Source organism: Cervus canadensis, chromosome 17 (genome assembly GCF_019320065.1).
Source record: "Cervus canadensis isolate Bull #8, Minnesota chromosome 17, ASM1932006v1, whole genome shotgun sequence".
Lineage (NCBI taxonomy): Eukaryota > Metazoa > Chordata > Mammalia > Artiodactyla > Cervidae > Cervus > Cervus canadensis.
The window spans coordinates 58,961,189-58,980,220 of record NC_057402.1 but is presented as its reverse complement, the minus strand read 5'-3'; the positions used below and the strand labels follow the sequence as shown (position 1 = coordinate 58,980,220).

The following is a 19,032-nucleotide window of genomic DNA, read 5'->3' as shown; positions in this document are numbered from 1 at the left end:
TTAAAAATGGGCAAAGGACTTGAATAGATATTCCTCCAAAGAAGATAAGACCAGTGTCCAGTAAGCACATAAAAGATGCTCAATATCTTACTCATTAGGGAAATGCAACTCAGAACCACAATGAGATACCATTTCATGCTATTAGGATGACTACAATCAAAAAGACAGGGACTACAATCCCTGGTAGCTCAGTGGTTAAAAAAAAAAAATCTACCTTCCAATTCAGGAGACGTGGATTCGATCCCTGATCCAGGAAGATTCCACAAGCTGCAAAGCAACTAAGTCTGTGCACCACAACTATTGAGCCCCTTGTGCTGCAACTGCTGAAGCCTATGTGTCACAGCTAGAAAGCAGACCCCGCCTGCCTGGCAGAAGTAGAGAAGGTCCTGCGCAGGAAGGAAGGCTCAAGACAGCCAAAAGTAAATTAATAAAATTATAAATACACACACACACACACACATATAAAGGCAGACAATAATATGCATTGGTGAGAATGTGGATAAATTAGAACCATCATGTATTGCCTAGGGGAACTTAAATGGTATGGCTACTTTGGCACTCCCTCAAAAAGTTAAACATAGTTATCATATGACCCAACAATTGCAATTCTAAGTACATACATAATGCAAATGAAAACTTACATGCACAGAAATACCTGTGCATGTTCACATCAGCTTTATTCCTGATAGCCAAAAGGTGGAAATAGCCCAACATTCATCAACTTTATGTATGATTAAACAAAACATGATATATTCATACAATGGAATATAATATTCAGCAATAAAAGGGAATGAAGTATTGATACACACCACAACATGGGTGAACCTTGAAAACATGCTTAGTGAAAGAAGCCAGACACAAAGGATCATACAGTGTATGATTCCATTCATATGAAGTGTAAAGGATAGGTAAACCTGTTGAAACAGCAATTAGATTAGTGGTTACCCATAGGGTTAGGGGAAGCAGGTTGGGATAAATGAAGAATGACTGCTACTGAGTACAGAGCTTTGAGGGTGATGAAAATATCTGGAAATTGATCTGAGGAAGGTCATGATTACCAAACTGTAAATACAATAAAAACAACTGAATTACATACTTTAAATGGTTAAATTTTATGGTATATAAATGGCATCTTAAGAACTCTGTTATAAGAAAAAAAAAATACCTACTACATGTACTTCACTGGTACCAAACATACTGAAAGTGAAAGTCAGTTAACCGTGTCCGACTCTTTGTGACCCCATGGACTATACAGTCCATGGAATTCTCTAGGCCAGAATAAGGAGTGGGTAGCCTTTCCCTTCTCTAGGGGATCTTCCCAACCAAGGGATCAAACACAAGTCTCCCGCATTGCAGGTGGATTCTTTACCAGCTGAGCCATAAGGGAAGCCCAAGAACATTGGAATAGGTGGCCTATCCCTTCTCTAGGGTATCTTCCTGACCCAGGAATTGAACTGGGGTCTCTTGCATTGCAGGAGGATTCTTTACCAACTGAGCTATGAGGGAAGCCCCCAAACATACTAAATGGCCCCAAATACCCACTCAATTAAAAGCAAGTTACTTGTTCCTTTCCTTTCTCTCCTCTATCTTGCTTTCTGTGCTCAGGACTCTGTAATCCAAGTGTTTTTACTATTGAATATATTTTAAAAATTGTGTGGAAGTCTTAAAAGCAATTCCAAAAGATGAAGTTAGACAAGAGTTATTTTTGCAAAGGAGGTGTTGTGCATTTCTGAAGAAATCTGGCTTCTGTAGGTCAGGAGCCCTTAAAGGAAAATTATTTCATAGCAACAAGATGAGATAGTTAAGCTCCCCTTTGGTGCTGAGAGTGAATTTTATCTACTTTAGCCATTTTGCACTGAGGGATTAGTAGTACTTGGCCAGTAAGCACAGGTGATTTGTCTCTGAGGATCCTTCTAACAAAAGTCAACAGGGGAAAAATAATGGGAATTTATCTCTGGACTTTAAAAGACAATGAGATATGGATGATAATTCCTTCTTCTAATATTTTATATAACATCAGTACTAGACTTACAGTAGATGTTATTTATACACCCCATGCATAATAATTTGATTATGGGCTTTAGTTTAGGATAAAACTAAAACACAGAGTTCATGAATGAACTCTAGAGAAAATTAAGTGCATGTTTTAAGGGTGTGACATGCAGAGTTCAAAAAATTTTATAATTTGCTTCATTTGTTTTATAATCATAATTGTGAAGCAAAATAGTATTTTGAAAGTTGATTTTTAAAATTAATTTATTTTTTATTGAAGGATTATTGCTTTACAGAATTTTGCTGTTTTCTGTCAAACTTCAACATGAATCAGCCATAGGTATATATATATCCCCTCTCTTATGAAACTCCCTCCCATCTCCCTCTCCATCCCACCCCTATAGGTTGATACAGAGCCCCTGTTTGAGTTTCCTGAGCCATACAGCAAATTCCCATTAGCTATCTGTTTTATATATGGTAATGTAAGTTTCCATGTTACTCTTTCCATACATCTCACCCTCTCCTCCTCTCTCCCCATGTCCATAAGTCTATTCTCTATGTCTGTTTTTCCATTGTTGCCCTGTAAATAATTCTTCAGAACCATTTTTCTAGATTCCGTATATATGCATTAGAATACAGTATTTATCTTTCTCTCTCTGACTCACTTCACTCTGTATAATAGGTTCTAGGTTCATCCACCTCATCAGAACTGACTCAAATGCATTCCTTTTTATGGCTGAGTAATACTCCATTGTGTATATGTACCACAACTTCTTTATCCATTCATCTGTCAATGGACATCTCGGTTGCTTCCATGTTCTAGCTATTGTAAATAGTGCTGCAATGAACAATGGGATACATGTGTCTTTTTCAATTTTGGTTTCCTCAGGGTATATGCCTAGGAGCAGGAGTGCTGGGTCATTGTATTCTTAGTTTTTTAAGGAATCTCCATACTGTCTTCCATAGTGGCTGTATCAATTTACATTCCCACCAACAGTGCAAGAGCGTTCCCTTTTTGCCATACCCTCTCCAGCATTTATTGTTTGTAGACTTTTTGATGAGGGCCATTCTGACTGGTGTGAGGTGATATCTCATTGTATTTACATTTCTCTAATAATGAGCGATGTTGAGCATCTTTTCATGTGTTTGTTAGCCATCTGTATGTCTTCTTTGGAGAAATGTCTCTTTAGGTCTTTTCCCCACTTTTTGATTTGGTTGTCTGCTTTTCTGGTATTGAATTGTATGAGCTGCTTGTATATTTTGGAAATTAATCCTTTGTCAGTTGTTTCCTTTGCTATTATTTTCTCCCATTCTGAGGGTTGTCTTTTCACCTTGCTTATAGTTTCCTTTGCTGTGCAAAAGCTTTTAAGTTTAGTCAGGTCCCATTTGTTTACTTTTGGTTTTATTTCTGTTATTCTAGGAAGTGAGTCATAGAGGATCTTGCCTTGATTTATGTCATCGAGTATTCTGCCTAAGTTTTCCCCTAAGAGTTTTATAGATTTTGGTCTTACATTTAGGTCTTCAATCCATTTTATCTTTATGTATGGTGTTAGGAGGTGTTCTAATTTCATTCTTTTACATGTAGCTGTCCAGTTTTCCCAGCACCATTTATTGAAGAGGCGGTCTTTGCCCCACTGTATATTCTTGCCTCCTTTGTCAAAAATAAGGTACCCATAGGTGCATGGGTTTATTTCTGGGCTTTCTATATAGTTCCATTGGTCTATAGTTCTCTTTCTGTGCCAGTACCATGCTGTCTTGATGACTGTAGCTTTGTAGTATAATCTGAAGTCAGGAAGATTGATTCCTCTAGCTCCATTCTTCTTTCTCAAGACTTCTTGAGAAGTTTATTCAGGGTCTTTTGTGTTCCCACATGAATTGTGAATTTTTTTGTTCTAGTTCTGTGAAAAATGCCATTGGTAATTTGATAGGGATCACATTAAATCTGTAGATTGCATTTGGTAGTATACTCATTTTCACAATATTGATTCTTCCTACCCAGGAACATGGAATATCTCTCCATCTGTTTAAGTTGTCTTTGATTTCTTTCATCAGTGTCTTATAATTTTCTGTGTACAGTTCTTTTGTCTCCTTAGGTAAGTTTATTTCTAGATATTTAATTCTTCTTTTGTTGAAATGGTGAATGGGACTGATTCCTTAATTGATTCTTCTGATTTCTCATTGTTAGTATATAGAAATGCAAGTGATTTCTGTGTATTGATTTTGTATCCTGCAACTTTGCTAAATTCATGATTAGCTTGAGTAATTTTCTGATACTATCTTTAGAGTTTTCTATGTACAGTATCATGTCATCTGCAAACAGTGAAGGTTTTACTTCTTTTCTAATCTAGATTCCTTTTACTTCTTTTTTTCTCTCTGATTGCTGTAGCTAGGACTTCCAGAACTATGTTGAATAATAGTGGCAAAAGTGGACACACATGTCTTGTTCCTGATCTTAGGTGGAATGATTTCAGTTTTCAGCATTGAAAATAATGTTTGCTGTAGGCTTATCATAAATGGCCTTTACTATGTTGGGGTAGGCTCCTTCTATGCCCATTTTTTGAAGAGTTTTAATCATAAATGGGTGCTGAATTTTGTCAGACACAGAATGGCTGAATGGATACAAAAACAAGACCCATATATATGCTGTCTACAAGAAACCCACTTTAGACCTAAAGACATATATAGACTGAAAGTGAGAGGATGGAAAAATATATTCTACACAAATGGGAAGCAAAAGAAAGCTGGTGTAGTAATCCTCATATCAGACAAAACAGACCTTAAAATAAAGAAGATTACAAGAGATAAGGAAGGACACTACATAATGATCAAGGGCTCAATCCAAGAGGAAGATATGACAATTGTAAATATCTATTCACCCAACATAGGAGCACCTCAATACATAAGACAAACACTAACAGACATAAAAGGAGAAACTGACAGAAACACAATAATAGTAGGAAACACCCCACTCACAGCAATGGACAGACCATCAAAACAGAAAATTAATAAGGAAACACATGTCTTAAATGATACATTCGATGAGATGGATCTCATTGATATCTTCAGCACATTTCATCCAAAGGCAGAAGAATACACCTTCTCAAGTGCACATGGAACATTATCCAGGATAGACCACATCTTGGGTCACAAATAAAACCTCGGTAAATATAAGAAAGTTGAAATCATATCAGGCATCTTTTCTGACCACAACGCTATGAGACTAGATATCAATTACAAGAAAAAAAAACTGTAGGAAACACAAACACATGGAGATTAAACAATACATTTCTAAACAACCAACCGGTTGTTTAGAAATCAAAAGGGAAAACAAAGAATTTCTAGAAACAAGTGACAATGAAAACACAACAACTCAAAACCTATGGGATGCAGCAAAAGCAGTCCTAACAGGGAAGTTTACAGCAATACAATCCTACCTCAAGAAATAAGAAAAACATCGAATAGACAACCTAACTTTACACCTAAAACAACTGTGAAAAGAAGAACAAAAAAAACTCAAAATTAGTAAGGAAAGAAATCATAAAGATCCAAGCAGAAATAAATGAAAAAGAAATGAAAGAAACAATAGTAAAGATTAATAAAACTAAAAGGTGAGTCTTTGAGAAAATAAACAAAATTGACAAGCCTTTAGCCAGACTCATCAAGAAACAAAGAGAGAAGAATCAAATCAACAAAATTAGAAATGAAAAAGGAGAGGTTACAACAGACAATGCAGAAATACAAAGGCTTATAAGAGACTATTATGAACAACTATATGGCAATAAAATGGATAATCTGGAAGAAATGGACAGGTTCTTAGAAAAGTTCAATCTTTCAAGACTGAATGGAAGAAGTAGAAATTATGAACAACCCAATTAAAACACAGAAATTGAAGCTGTGATCAAAAACCTCCCAAAAAACAAAAGCTCAGGACCAGATGGCTTCACAGGAGAATTCTATTAAACACTGAGAGAAGAGCATACCCTTCTAAAACTCTTTCAAAAAATTGCAGAGGAAGGAACACTCCCAAACTCATTCTATAAGGCCACCATCACCGTGATACCAAAACCAGAAAAAACAACACAAAAAAAGAAAACTACAGGCCAATATCACTGATGAACATAAATGCAAAAATTCCCAGCAAAATTTTAGCAAACAGAATTCAGCAACACATCAAAAAGCTTATACACCATGATCAAGTTGGGTTTATTCCAGGGATGGGAGAATTCTTCAATATATGGAAAGTAATCAATGTGATACACTATGTTAACAAATTGAAAGATAAAAACCATTTAATAATCTCAATAGATGCAGGAAGCTGATTTTTGAAGAATAGAAAATTCACGTATCTTAACAGAAAGTTTTCATCATCACTCAGTTTTGAACTTAACCCAGTATTTCTTTTAACCTAATCCCCTTACTGTCTGCTACTGAAGTACTCTGCTCACATTTTCACGGTTCCTTCACAGTCCTTACAACCAAGGACTCAGATCTCTTGATTTTGAGCTTTATAATGCTTTCTTTAATAGTACACTATTACAGCTGTGTTTTCTCTCTATAACATTATCAGAAAAATACAGAATTAAATGATTCATATTTTATGAAATGTGATTGTAAGGAATGTATCCCAAATTTTCTTCTTTTCTACTCTCATGTAACTAATAGTCATAGCTAAGTAAGAATTAAATATTGAAACAACCATAAATTTTTCTGCAACAGTAGAGAGGAGTGAAAACATATGCTATGGTGTTTGAATATTGTGGAATACGTAACCCTTCCACTGGAAACAACTGGAAAAAAATGGAGAAAACTTAAATACATCTCCTTAGAGGCACTGGAGGGATAACAACTTGGTAAATATCTGAGCCAAGGTTTGGGAGAAAAGTTAAACTGAGAGAGGTGAGTTCCATGCTTCAGGTAGATGTAGTTTACAGAAAGACGAGAAGCTAATTAGAACATCTGAGACTCATGGAACAAAGAGAGCAAAAACTGGAGACAGACACCATCAAGTAGGGATTCCAAAGAGCTCTGTCCAAAATATAAAGATAAATCAGAAGGATTCAAGCATACCCAAGGAATGAATCTGAACTCAGAATTACCAAGTCCCAGAAAGTAAATGAAGCTAGTTTGGACTGCTAGTGCCTCTAGCTGCCTGAGAGAAGAAAGAATAAATTCTCTCTGAAAAAAAAGAAAACATCATCATAGATTTTGAATTTTATCTATACTTTCCTCAGATATAATATTACCAGATTAGACATAGACAAAGAAAGAATTATTGAACTGAAAGAAAAACCAGAAGAAAATTTCCAGAGTGAAGCATGAAGAGAAAATAAAACAAAAAATTCGAAAGCGATGTGAGATATTTAGAAGATATAGTGACAAGATCCAAAGTTGGAATTGTCAGAATTGAAATTGGAATCTTGGAAGGAGGAAAAGAGAGAGAAAATGAAGCAAAAGCAATGGTGGCTGATGGTGCTCTAAACTGCTGAAAGACCTCAAGAAGATCTACAAACTCTAAGAAGAATAATTAAAGAGAAAACTATACCTTGGTATATCATAAATGGCAATGAAATAAAAAACAATGATAAAAATTATAACTGTATCTAGACAGGGGAGGAAAAATAGATTAATTTGAAAGCAGCACCAATTAGACCAACAACTTTCTTCTCAATAGAAACAATAGATACTGGGGTAAATGAAGTCATATCTTCAAATGGAAAAGGAAAAAATGCTAATCTATCTTTCTGTAACCAGTAAATTCATCCTATAAGAATAAACATGATATAAAATCATATACAGATTGTTTTAAAAAAAACTTGAAGAAATCTGACCAGGAGACTTACACTAAAGAAAACATTTTACAGGGCTGGTGCACTGGGAAGACCCAGAGGGATGGGATGGGGAGGGAGGCGGGAGTGGGGATCGAGATGGGGAACACATGTAAATCCTTGGCTGATTCATGTCAATGTATGGCAAAAACCACTACAATATTGTAAAGTAATTAGCCTCCAACTAATAAAAATAAATGAAAAATAAATAAATAAAAAAATAAGAATATACATGAGTGTGAAGAATATCTCTTAAAAAGAACACTTAGTACAAAAAATTTTTTCTTTTAATAAATATTTTAAAAATATTCTTTTAAGGCAGAAGGAAACATTTCCAGATGGACTTGAAGGTAAAGAAAAGAATGAATAACAAAGAAAAGAGGATTATTTATAATTACACCTAAATGAAAACTTTCTGCATCTAATAACAATAATAATGTATAGGATTTGAAATATAGTAAAATTATAATATATAATGACAATAGCATATTTAATTTAGAATGAGGAAATATGGAATCCTGGTGTACAAAGACCCTCCAGGGCTTGGGAATAGGTAAAAATACCATCTCAGACAAATTAGAAGAAATAATAAATACTTCAGCAAGGTTATTCAATACAAAATCATTATGTTTTTCAGGCAACAAATAAGAAATTACATTAAGAAAATTTTACCATCTATAATAACACCAGAAAGTATCAAACATACAGAGAAGTTTAACAAAGATGTACAAGATTTCTATACAGAAAACTCTAAAATGCTATTGAAACAAATTAAAGAAGACCAAAATAAATGGAGACATAAAATATATACAGATTGACAGAATTATAACAAGTTCACTTTTCACTAAATTAACATACTTCTAATAAAAAGTCAAATCATTTTCAAGATAAAAATTAATGATCTGATTATAAAAGTCATATGGAAAAATAAAGGGCCATATAAAGTAAAAACAAAAAGAAAGAGAAGGGAGAATCTGCTCTACTTAAAGTTACAGTAATAACACAGTGAAGGAAGGGTACGAAGATGGAAAAATAAAGCCCCATGGCACAGAAAAGAAAGTCCAAAATGGTCCATGCATACACAATTTATGACAAAGGTGTTGCTCTAAGAGCAATGATCCTGTGGAAAATAATAAAACTTTCACAACATTCACACACACAAAAAAATCAATTCCAGGTACACTGTAGGTCTCAATGTGAAGGCACATTTTTTGTAACACATTATAATCTGTATAATGTTGCATCCAGAATTTATAATTCCAATAAATTATTGACAGAAAATTTACAAAAATGACTTGCATAGGTACTTCACAAAAGAGAATCTCCAAAGAGCCATTAGGAAAAGGTGCTCAGTCATGCTAGCACTCAGAAAGACGAAGTTAAAACCATAAGATATCACTCAGCACTCAACTGGTGACTTCCATGTGAATTATTATAAAGGATATAATGGGGCAAAAGGTACACTCAGGCATTACTGCTATGAATGTAAATTGGTAAAACCATGCTGGAAAACAGGGTGGCATAATCATCAAGCTTGAACATTCATAGTGATGCTTTAATGCATATTCTCAACATTTATGTGCGCATTTACTCACACACACACAAAAACAAGTACAAGAACGTTCACAGTGTCATTACTCGGAAAGTTTCACAGGTAATAGCTTGGAAAAATAAATTGTGTTGCATTTACACAGTAGCATAGCCAGGGATGGGGGAGCCTGGTGGGCTGCCGTCTGTGGGGTCGCACAGAGTCGGACACAACTGAAGCGACTTAGCAGCAGCAGCAGCAGCAGCATAGCAAGGAAGGGCTTCTCTGCTGGCCCAGATGGTAAAGAATCTGCCTGCGATGCGGACACCGGGTTTGATCCCTGGGTTGGGAAGATCCCCTGGAGGAGGGCATGTAACCCACTCCAATATTCTTGTCTGGAGAATCCCCATGGACAGAGGAGCCTGGTGGGCTAGAGTCCATGGGGTTGCAAAGACTCCAACACAACTAAAGTGACTTAGCGCGCACACACACACACAAACACGCATGGCAAGGAAAATAAATGAACCATAGTGATACAAATGGATTTCACAAGCATAATGTTCAGTTAAAGAAGGTAGTCACAAAATAATTTAAACTCTATTATCCCATTCAACTGTCCACTGATGAATGTATTTGATATGGATAGGAAAAAGAGGAAGAGAAACATCAGATGTGGGCTGCAACAGGGGCAAAAGTCTTCAGGCAGTATGCAGGAGTGAGTGGAGGAGAGAAGAAGAGCTGAATGCAGCAACTAAAAGAAAGCTCTGTGCTGAGAATGCTTAAGAGCTAAACTAAAGAGGAGAGGTTACAGCTAGAACTGGATCCATGGTAAAGGACACTGGATTCTGTGCTGCAGGCAAAGGCAAGACATCACAGGTTCTGGAGCTAGGAAGTGGATTCGGGGAAACAGTGTGGCATGAGCACTATTTACAGAGGTCAAGACATGGAAGCAACTTGAATGTCCATCGACAGATGAATGGATAAAGATTCTATACACATATATACATATAATATGAGTCAGTCGTAAAGATGAATGAAATAATTCCAACTGCAGTAGCACAGATCTAGAGATTATCATACCAAGTGAAGTAAGTCAGACAAAGATAAATACCATATGCTATCATTTATATGTAGAATCTAAAATATGATACAAGTGAACTCATTTACACAACAGAAGTAGACTTAAAGACATAGAAAACAATTTTATGGTTGCTAAAGCAGAAGAGGGTAAGGGAAGGACTAATTAGGTTTGAGTTTGAGATTAAGAGATACACAATACTACACACAGTCCTACTGTATAAGGAACTATATTCAAAATCTAACAGTGAACCATAATGGAAAACAATATGAAAAGTATATACGTATACACACACACACACACACACACATATATATATATATATATATAAAACTGAATCACTTTGATGTACACCAGAAACTAACACAATTGTAATTCCACTACACTTCAGTAAAAATTTAAAAAAAAGTTTCACGGCCACTAATCTGCCAGCCAAATCCATGGTAGATAGAAGGCAGAGACACACTTCTTGCCATTGAGGATTTCTGGACATTGGATGAATCAATTCTAGGTCCCTGGATTAAGAATTTGGAGGCCTCCCTTCCCAAAGTCTACTTTTAGAGACTTGCATAAAAGCACTGCTCATCAAAATGTACAGCCCTTTAATATGGGAGGTAAAGAAAGGAAAGACACAGATGCTGTAGGTGGGCACCACAGACATCGTCTGTCATCTCAACTGTCTACACCTTGTATAACAAACCTTGTAACATTAATATACTAAAGTGTGGGAAATAATCATTTAAATAAAGCTTAAAAATACTAGCTCTTAGAATCTGCATCAAAAAATATATCAGAATTTCCTAATTGTCAGGAATCTTGTGGATTAATTTCTGTCCTTTCTAGCGTTACTATGTAAATTTGGTCAAATCCTTAACACTCTTGAGCATCAGTTTTCCTATGCTTTAATTTGGGCTAATTGTGCATGCGACTGATGGAAGCAGGGCCTGATGCTGTCAAGAGCAATACTGCATAGGAACCTGGAATGTTAGGTCCATGAATCAAGGCAAATTGGAAGTGGTCAAACAGATGTCAAGAGTGAATGTTGACATTCTTGGAATCAGCGAACTAAAATGGACTGGAATGGGTGAATTTAACTCAGGTGACCATTATATCTACTGCTGTGGGCAGGAACCCTTAGAAGAAATGGAGTAGCCATCATGGTCAACAAAAGAGTCCGAAATGCAGTACTTGGATGCAATCTCAAAAATGACAGAATGATCTCTCTTCGTTTCCAAGGCAAACGATTCAGTATCATGGAAATCCAAGCCTATGCCCCAACCAGTAATGCTGAAGAAGCTGAAGTTGAACAGTTCTATGAAGATCTATATGGCCTTTTAGAACTAACACCAAAAAAAGATGTCCTTTTCATTATAGGGGACTGGAATGCAAAAGTAGGAAGTCAAGAAACACCTGGAGTAACAGGCAAATTTGGCCTTGGAGTACGGAATGAAGCAGGGCAAAGGCTAATAGAGTTTTGCCAAGACAACACACTGGTCATAGCAAACACCCTCTTCCAACAACACAAGAGAAGACTCTACACATGGACATCACCAGATGGTCAACACCGAAATCAGACTGATTATATTCTTTGCAGCCAAAGATGGAGAAGCTCTATACAGTCAGGAAAAACAAGACCAGGAGCTGACTGTGGCTCAGATCATGAATTCCTTATTGCCAAATTCAGACTTAAACTGAAGAAAGTAGGGAAAACCACTAGACCATTCAGGTATGACCTAAATTAAATCCCTTATGGTTATACAGTGGAAGTGAGAAATAGATTTAAGGGACTAGATCTGATAGACAGAGTGCCTGATGAACTATGGACCGAGGTTTGTGACATTGTACAGGAGACAGGGATCAAGACCATCCCCATGGAAAAGAAATGCAAAAAGGCAAAATGGTTGTCTGAGGAGGCCTTACAAATAGCTGTGAAAAGAAGAGAAGCAAAAAGCAAAGGAGAAAAGGAAAGATATTCCCATTTGAATGCAGAGTTCCAAAGAATAGCAAGGAGAGATAAGAAAGCCTTCCTCAGCCATCAATGCAAAGATATAGAGGAAAACAACAGAATGGGAAAGACTAGAGATCACTTCAAGAAAATTAAAGATACCAAGGGAACATTTCATGCAAAGATGGGATCAATAAAGGACAGAAATGGTATGGACCTAATAGAAGCAGAAGATATTAAGAAGAGGTGGCAAGAATACACAGAAGAACTGTACAAAAAAGATCTTTATGACCCAGATAATCACGATGGGGTGATCACTCACCTAGAGCCAGACATCCTGGAATGTGAAGTCAAGCGGGCCTTAGAAATCATCACTACGAACAAAGCTACTGGGTGTGATGGAATTCCCGTTGAGCTATTTCAAATCCTGAAAGATGATGCTGTGAAAGTGCTGCACTCAATATGCCAGCAAATTTGAAAACTCAGCAGTGGCCACAGAACTGGAAAAGGTCAGTTTTCATTCCAATCCCTAAGAAAGGCAATTCCAAAGAATGCTCAAACTACCACACAATTGCACTCATCTCACACACTGGTAAAGTAATGCTCAAAATTCTCCAAGCCAGGCTTCAGCAATACGTGAACCGTGAACTTCCAGATGTTCAAGCTGCTTTTAGAAAAGGCAGAGGAACCAGAGATCAATTGTCAATATTCGCTGGATCATCAAAAAAGCAAGAGAGTTCCAAAAAGCATTTATTTCTGCTTTATTGACTACGCCAAAGCCTTCGACTGTGTGGATCACAATAAACTGTGGACAATTCTGAAGGAGATGGGAATACCAGACCACCTCACCAATCTCTTGAGAAACCTGTATGCAGGTCAGGAAACAACAGTTAGAACTGGACATGGAACAACAGACTAGTTCCAAATAGGAAAAGGAGTACATCAAGGCTGTATATTGTCACCCTGCTTATTTAACTTATATGCAGAGTACATCATGAGAAACGCTGGGCTGGAAGAAGCACAAGCTGGAATCAAGATTGCTGGGAGAAATATCAGTAACCTCAGATATGCAGATGACACCACCCTTATGGCAGAAAGCGAAGATGAACCTTCATCAAAGTGAAGATGAGCCTCTTGACGAAAGTGACAGAGGAGAGTGAAAAAGTTGGCTTAAAACTCAACATTCAGAAAACTAAGATCATGGCATCCGGTTCCATCACTTCATGGGAAATAGATGGGAGACAGTGGAAACAGTGTCAGACTTTAATTTTTTAGGCTCCAAAATCACGGCAGATGGTGATTGCAGCCATGGAATTAAAAGACACTTACTCCTTGGAAGGAAAGTTATGACCAACCTAGACAGCATATCAAAAAGCAGAGATATTACTTTGCCAACAAAGGTCCGTCTAGTCAAGGCTATGGTTTTTCTAGTGGTCATGTATGGATGTGAGAGTTGGACTGTGAAGAAAGCTGAGTGCCGAAAAATTGATGCTTTTGAACTGTGGGGTTGGAGAAGACTCTTGAGAGTCCTTTGGACGGCAAGGAGATCCAACCAGTGAATCCTAAAGGAGATCAATCCTGGGTGTCCATTGGAAGAACTGATGCTGAAGCTGAAACTCCAATACTTTGGCCACCTCATGGAAAGTGTTGACTCATTGGAAAAAACCCTGATGCTGGGAGGGATTGGGGGCAGGAGGAGAAGGGGACAACAGAGGATGAGCTGGTTGGATGGCATCACCGACTCGATGGACATGGGTTTGAGTAAACTCCGTGAGTTGGTGATGGACAGGGAGGCCTGGAATGCTGCGATTCATGGGGTTGCAAAGAGTCAGACATGACTGAGCGACTGAACTGAACTGAACTGAATTATCATGTACCAGTCTCCCTGGGACATTAGTGAAAAATCTTGAAAGCAAGTTGGTATGGATTGTAATGTAGCATGCCACTGTTACAGTTAGAAGTCAGTTGTGGTTTAGTCACTCAGTTCTGTCTGACTCTTTGCAACTGCATGGACTGCAGTGCACGAGGCTTCCCTGTCCACCACCATCTCCCAGAGCTTGCTCAAACTCATGCCCATTGAGTCGGTGGTGCCATCCAATGATCTCATCCTCTGTCGTCCTCTTCTCCTCCTGCCTTCAATCTTTCCCAGCCTCAGGGTCTTTTCCAATGAGTCACTTCTTTGCATCAGGTGGCCAAAGGATTGGAGCGTCAACTTTAACATCAGTCCCTCCCATGAATATTTAGGACTGTTTTCCTTTAGAATTAACTGGTCTGATCTCCTTGCAGTCCAAGGGACTCTTGAGAGTCTTCTCCAACACCACAGTTCAAAAGCAACAATTCTTTGGCACTCAGCTTTCTTTATAGTCCAACTCTCACATCCATACGTGACTACTGAAAAGACCATTAGCTTTGTCTAGGTGGGCCTTTGTCAGCAAGGTAATGTCTCTGCTTTTTAATATGCTGTCTAGGTTTGTCATTGCTTTTCTTCCAAGGAGCAAGTATCTTTTAATTTCATGACTCCATTCACCATCCAAAGTGATTTTGGAGCCCAAGAAAATGAAGTTTGTCACTGTTTCCATGTTTCCCCATCTATTTGCCATGAAGTAATGGGACTAGATGCCATGATCTTAGTTTTTTGAATGTTGAATTTCAAGCCAGCTTTTTCACTCTCTTCTTTCACCCTTATCAAGAAGTTCTTTAATCCCTCTTCGCTTTTTGCCAAAAGGTTAGTGTCATCTGCATATCTGAGGTTATTGATATTTCTCCTGGCACTCCTGATTCCAGCTTGTGCTTCATCCAGCCCTGCATTTCACATGAAGTTAAATAAGCAGGGTGACAATATAGAGGGTGACTTGACGTACTCCTTTCCCGATTTGGAACCAGTCTGTTGTTCCATGTCCAGTTCTACCTGTTGCTTCTTGACCTGCAAACAGTTTCACAGGAGGCAGGTAAGGTGATCTGGTATTTCCAACTCTTTAAGAATCTTCCACAGTTTGTTGTGATCCACACAGTCAAGGGCTTTAGCATAGTCAATGGAGCAGAAGTAGATGTTTTTCTCTAGCTTTTTTCTCTAGGAATTCTCTAGCTTTTTCTATGATCCAATGTATGTTGGCAATTTGATCTCTGGTTCCTCTGCCTTTTCTAAATTCAATTGAACATCTGGAAATTCTCATTCATGTACTGTTTACACCTAGCTTGAAGGATTTTGAGCATTACTTTGCTAGCATGTGAGATGAGTACAATTGTGTGGTGGTTAGAACATTCTTTGACATTGCTCTTCTTTGGGATTTGAATGCAGACTGACTTTTTCCATCCTGTGGCCACTGTTGAGTTTTCCAAATTTGCTAGCAAGTTGAATGCCACACTTTAACAGCATCATCTTTTAGGATTGGAGATAGCTCAGCTGGAATTCCATCACCTTCACTAGCTTTGTTCTTAGTGATGCTTCCTAAGGCCCACTTGACTTCACACTCCAGGACGTCTGGCTCTAGGTGAATGCCCACACCATTGTGTTTATCCAGATCATTAAGATCTTTAAGACTCGGACAGACGTCAGAGTGAGTAATAAAGTCTTACTTCATTTTCTTTGAGTTATAAGAGGGATCAAAATATTTTTTTCCAAAACCTGTATGCTGAATCATGGCAGAAACTGAATAATTATTTGTTGAGATGAACTAACTCAGTTATTTCTTTGTTGTCTTTAAAAATGCACTCATGGCACAAAGCTCCTTCCTTCTGGACAGAGATATACTTAATTTCCTCCCCAAGTACAGTGAGGTTTTATGGGGATTTTTCTTTTTAAATTAGATTTTAATACATTAAATATTTGAATATATAATGCTATTAATTTATATAGTATCTCTTTTGAAGAAATGATTCATTTAATTAGGGTTGAATACATAGTTAGTAATGACCGTGAAATGTCATCTCATAATTTTATAAACATTCAGTTTTCAAACTACTGCATGTGCTAGATGCTAGAATATGTATTAGGGATACAGATATGAGCCCCAAACAAGTGCTATTCTTAAGAAACCATCAGATAACAATTAGGAGTCAGTTACATCATTTTCAATAATTCAGGAGAATAATGTCATACATTTTCTAATATTTAAAGCTCTGGGCAACCACTAGAGTATCTGTTTTCTGGACCCACACAATTTAATTGATGAAAGTTAATCAGGGATTCCCTGGTGGATCAGTCAGTAAAAAATCCACCTGCAATACAGGAGACCTGGGTTTGATCCCTGGATGGGGAAGATCCCCTGGAGGAAGGCATGGCAAACCAATCCAGTATTCTGGCCTGGAGAAGCCCCATGGACAAGGAGCCTAGCAGGCTGCAGTCCGTAGGGTTGCAGCGCTGGACACGACTGAGCAATGAAGCACAGCCCAGAACAATCAGTGTTCACCAGACGGAACACTATTCCAGGCTTTTTACTGATACCAACTCACGCAATTCTCTACAGTTCTGCCAGATAGATATCATCAATAGCTTAATTTTTTTTCAGAGATTGCCTGCTGCAGGTCACCTTGCTAGAAAGTTCCAGAGTCTGTACTTAAGCTCTGGCATTTCTGGCTCCAGGGTCTAAGTTTTTAAACCTTTTACATACTGTCTCTTGAACAGGAGCTCTCTTACTGTGACTTAATTCCTGTTAAACACCCCTCTAGGTAAGAGGCTACCTGATGTTGTCCAGGGCACGCTGCTGAATGCTTGCTGGCTGTGAGCAGTCCCACTGGACCAGTCATGCCCTGTTCCTTCTCTGACCCAGAGTTCAGCCCCATGCTTTGTTTATGCCAGCTGTTGAGTGAATATTCATGACTCTGTGAAGTGAATATTCATGTCTTTTCTGCCCTGAAGCCTGCAACCCATGTTACTCAGGAGATGGATTAGGACTGTACCCCCTGGGAAACCATGGTAAGGAGCCACACACAAGGTCCTTAAAGAGACAGGAGGAGGGAGAGGTGGGTGAGGCTCAGAATTTTGCCCTTAAGACCCTGAGAAGGGGCATCTCTAGAAACCTCCAGGGCATTGAAAGTGAAAGTGGAAGCATTAGTTGCATCCAACTATCTGCCACCCCATGGACTGTAGCCTGCCAGGCTCCTCTGTCCATGGGATTCTCCAGACAAGAATATTGGAGTGGGCTGCCATTCCTTTCTCCAGAGGATCTTCCTGACCTAAGGATCAAACCTGAGTCTCATGCAATGCAGATGGATTCTCTACCATCTGAGCCATAAGGGAAGCCAGGGCTTTGGGTCTTTCCAAATCCCTTTCCTGAGAATTCTCTTTCAGGCTTGAGAGTCCTTCAATCCAGTTGACTGATCGAAATCTCATTAATTCAGAAGACTTATGGAAAGGAAATAATTAGTATAATATTGTATTTCGAAATAGTTTTGCAACAGTGTGTCCTATGATGTTTCTACATAAGTAAGCAAATTAGAATAGTTTTAAAATGCAGGCTTTTTGAAGGATGAGAGGTTTAAACCAACTGATACTGATAAACTAACTGATGGTGAGCCCCCAGTGACACCCTGTGAATGCAGAAAGTTAGCAAGAACAGAAAAGAGGACTAAACATCATGTTCTGAGGGCAGGCTCACTCTCAGCATCATGAGTTTAAGTATTTGCCCCCATTTCTGCAGTGTGTATCATCTCCAGCTGTGTTTAGGATACCTTCCACCATACTTAAAAGAAAAACAGACTGCACCTAGAAAAATGTGCCTCCAAGTGCTTTTAAGCAAAAGGATTCAGGAAGGCCATTCTATGTGGTTGCACTTCCACATGGAAGCACCTACCCTCCACAGACGCCTCATCAGGCTTTTAAGGAGGTTGCGTGGAAATGCAACAAAAGGGCCTCTAGGCAGTGCCCAATCAGCCCTGTCTGCAATCTTCTAGACAAAGGCAGGCACAGGTAGGACTCCTACAGTGAGACAAGACTATCCCTCAGTTCTGAGCAGACCGCTGCTCACATCACTTGGAGCATGGAACAGTTTGAAACCCAGTTTTAAAAGCAAAAAATCATTTTCTGCAACACATCACAAGGCAATGTTCTTGGCTGTGGAAACTACTCCCTAATGATAAGCCCACGTGCCTTCCAGCCTCCCACCCACCCAAGGTGAGCGCCACCATGTGTCTTCTCTAGAGACTGTAGGCATGTTTGCAGGACGTCTTGAGACACAGGAGAAGGTCGCAGTGCATGAAGACAGATCTTAAACATCCAGGCATCTGTCTGCTTGCACATTCCTTGGTCCACGAGGATAGGCAGAGAGGAGGCAAGCTGGCCCCATGAGGACCGGCTGCATATCCGTGGCATAGCAGGCATCCCACGAGGAGGAGGCGAGGGGCGTGGCCAGCTGTGCCCAGGCCAGGCCCCTCCTACAGGCTTGGCGCAGCACTGCCAGGGTGCAGAGCCGTCACCTCAGCCCGCCTGGGAGGCAGCGCGTGGGCAGAGCAGAGGCCGAAGCCTTCACTGAGGGAGAGCATCTCGATTAAGCCGAAGAGTGAAGGTGGCCAGGTTAGGGAGACAGGCAGCCGTGAGTCCCGGGCACTCCGGCTAGAGGCCACAGGCAGAGTGCAGGCCATGGGCTACAGGAATGCCGGCACAAGACCAGGCTAACCACTTTCCACCTGGTGTGGTTTAAGCTGCAAGGTCAAGAAAACGCTGAGG

The 19,032-nt window shown here is 38.8% G+C and overlaps 1 protein-coding gene across 1 annotated transcript in view; it reads right to left on the bottom strand.

Moving 5' to 3' along the window:
• Window positions 1-19,032, bottom strand: part of GABRB3 (gamma-aminobutyric acid type A receptor subunit beta3) — a 279,117-nt gene that overhangs the window by 29,215 nt on the left and 230,870 nt on the right. The window lies entirely within an intron of this gene.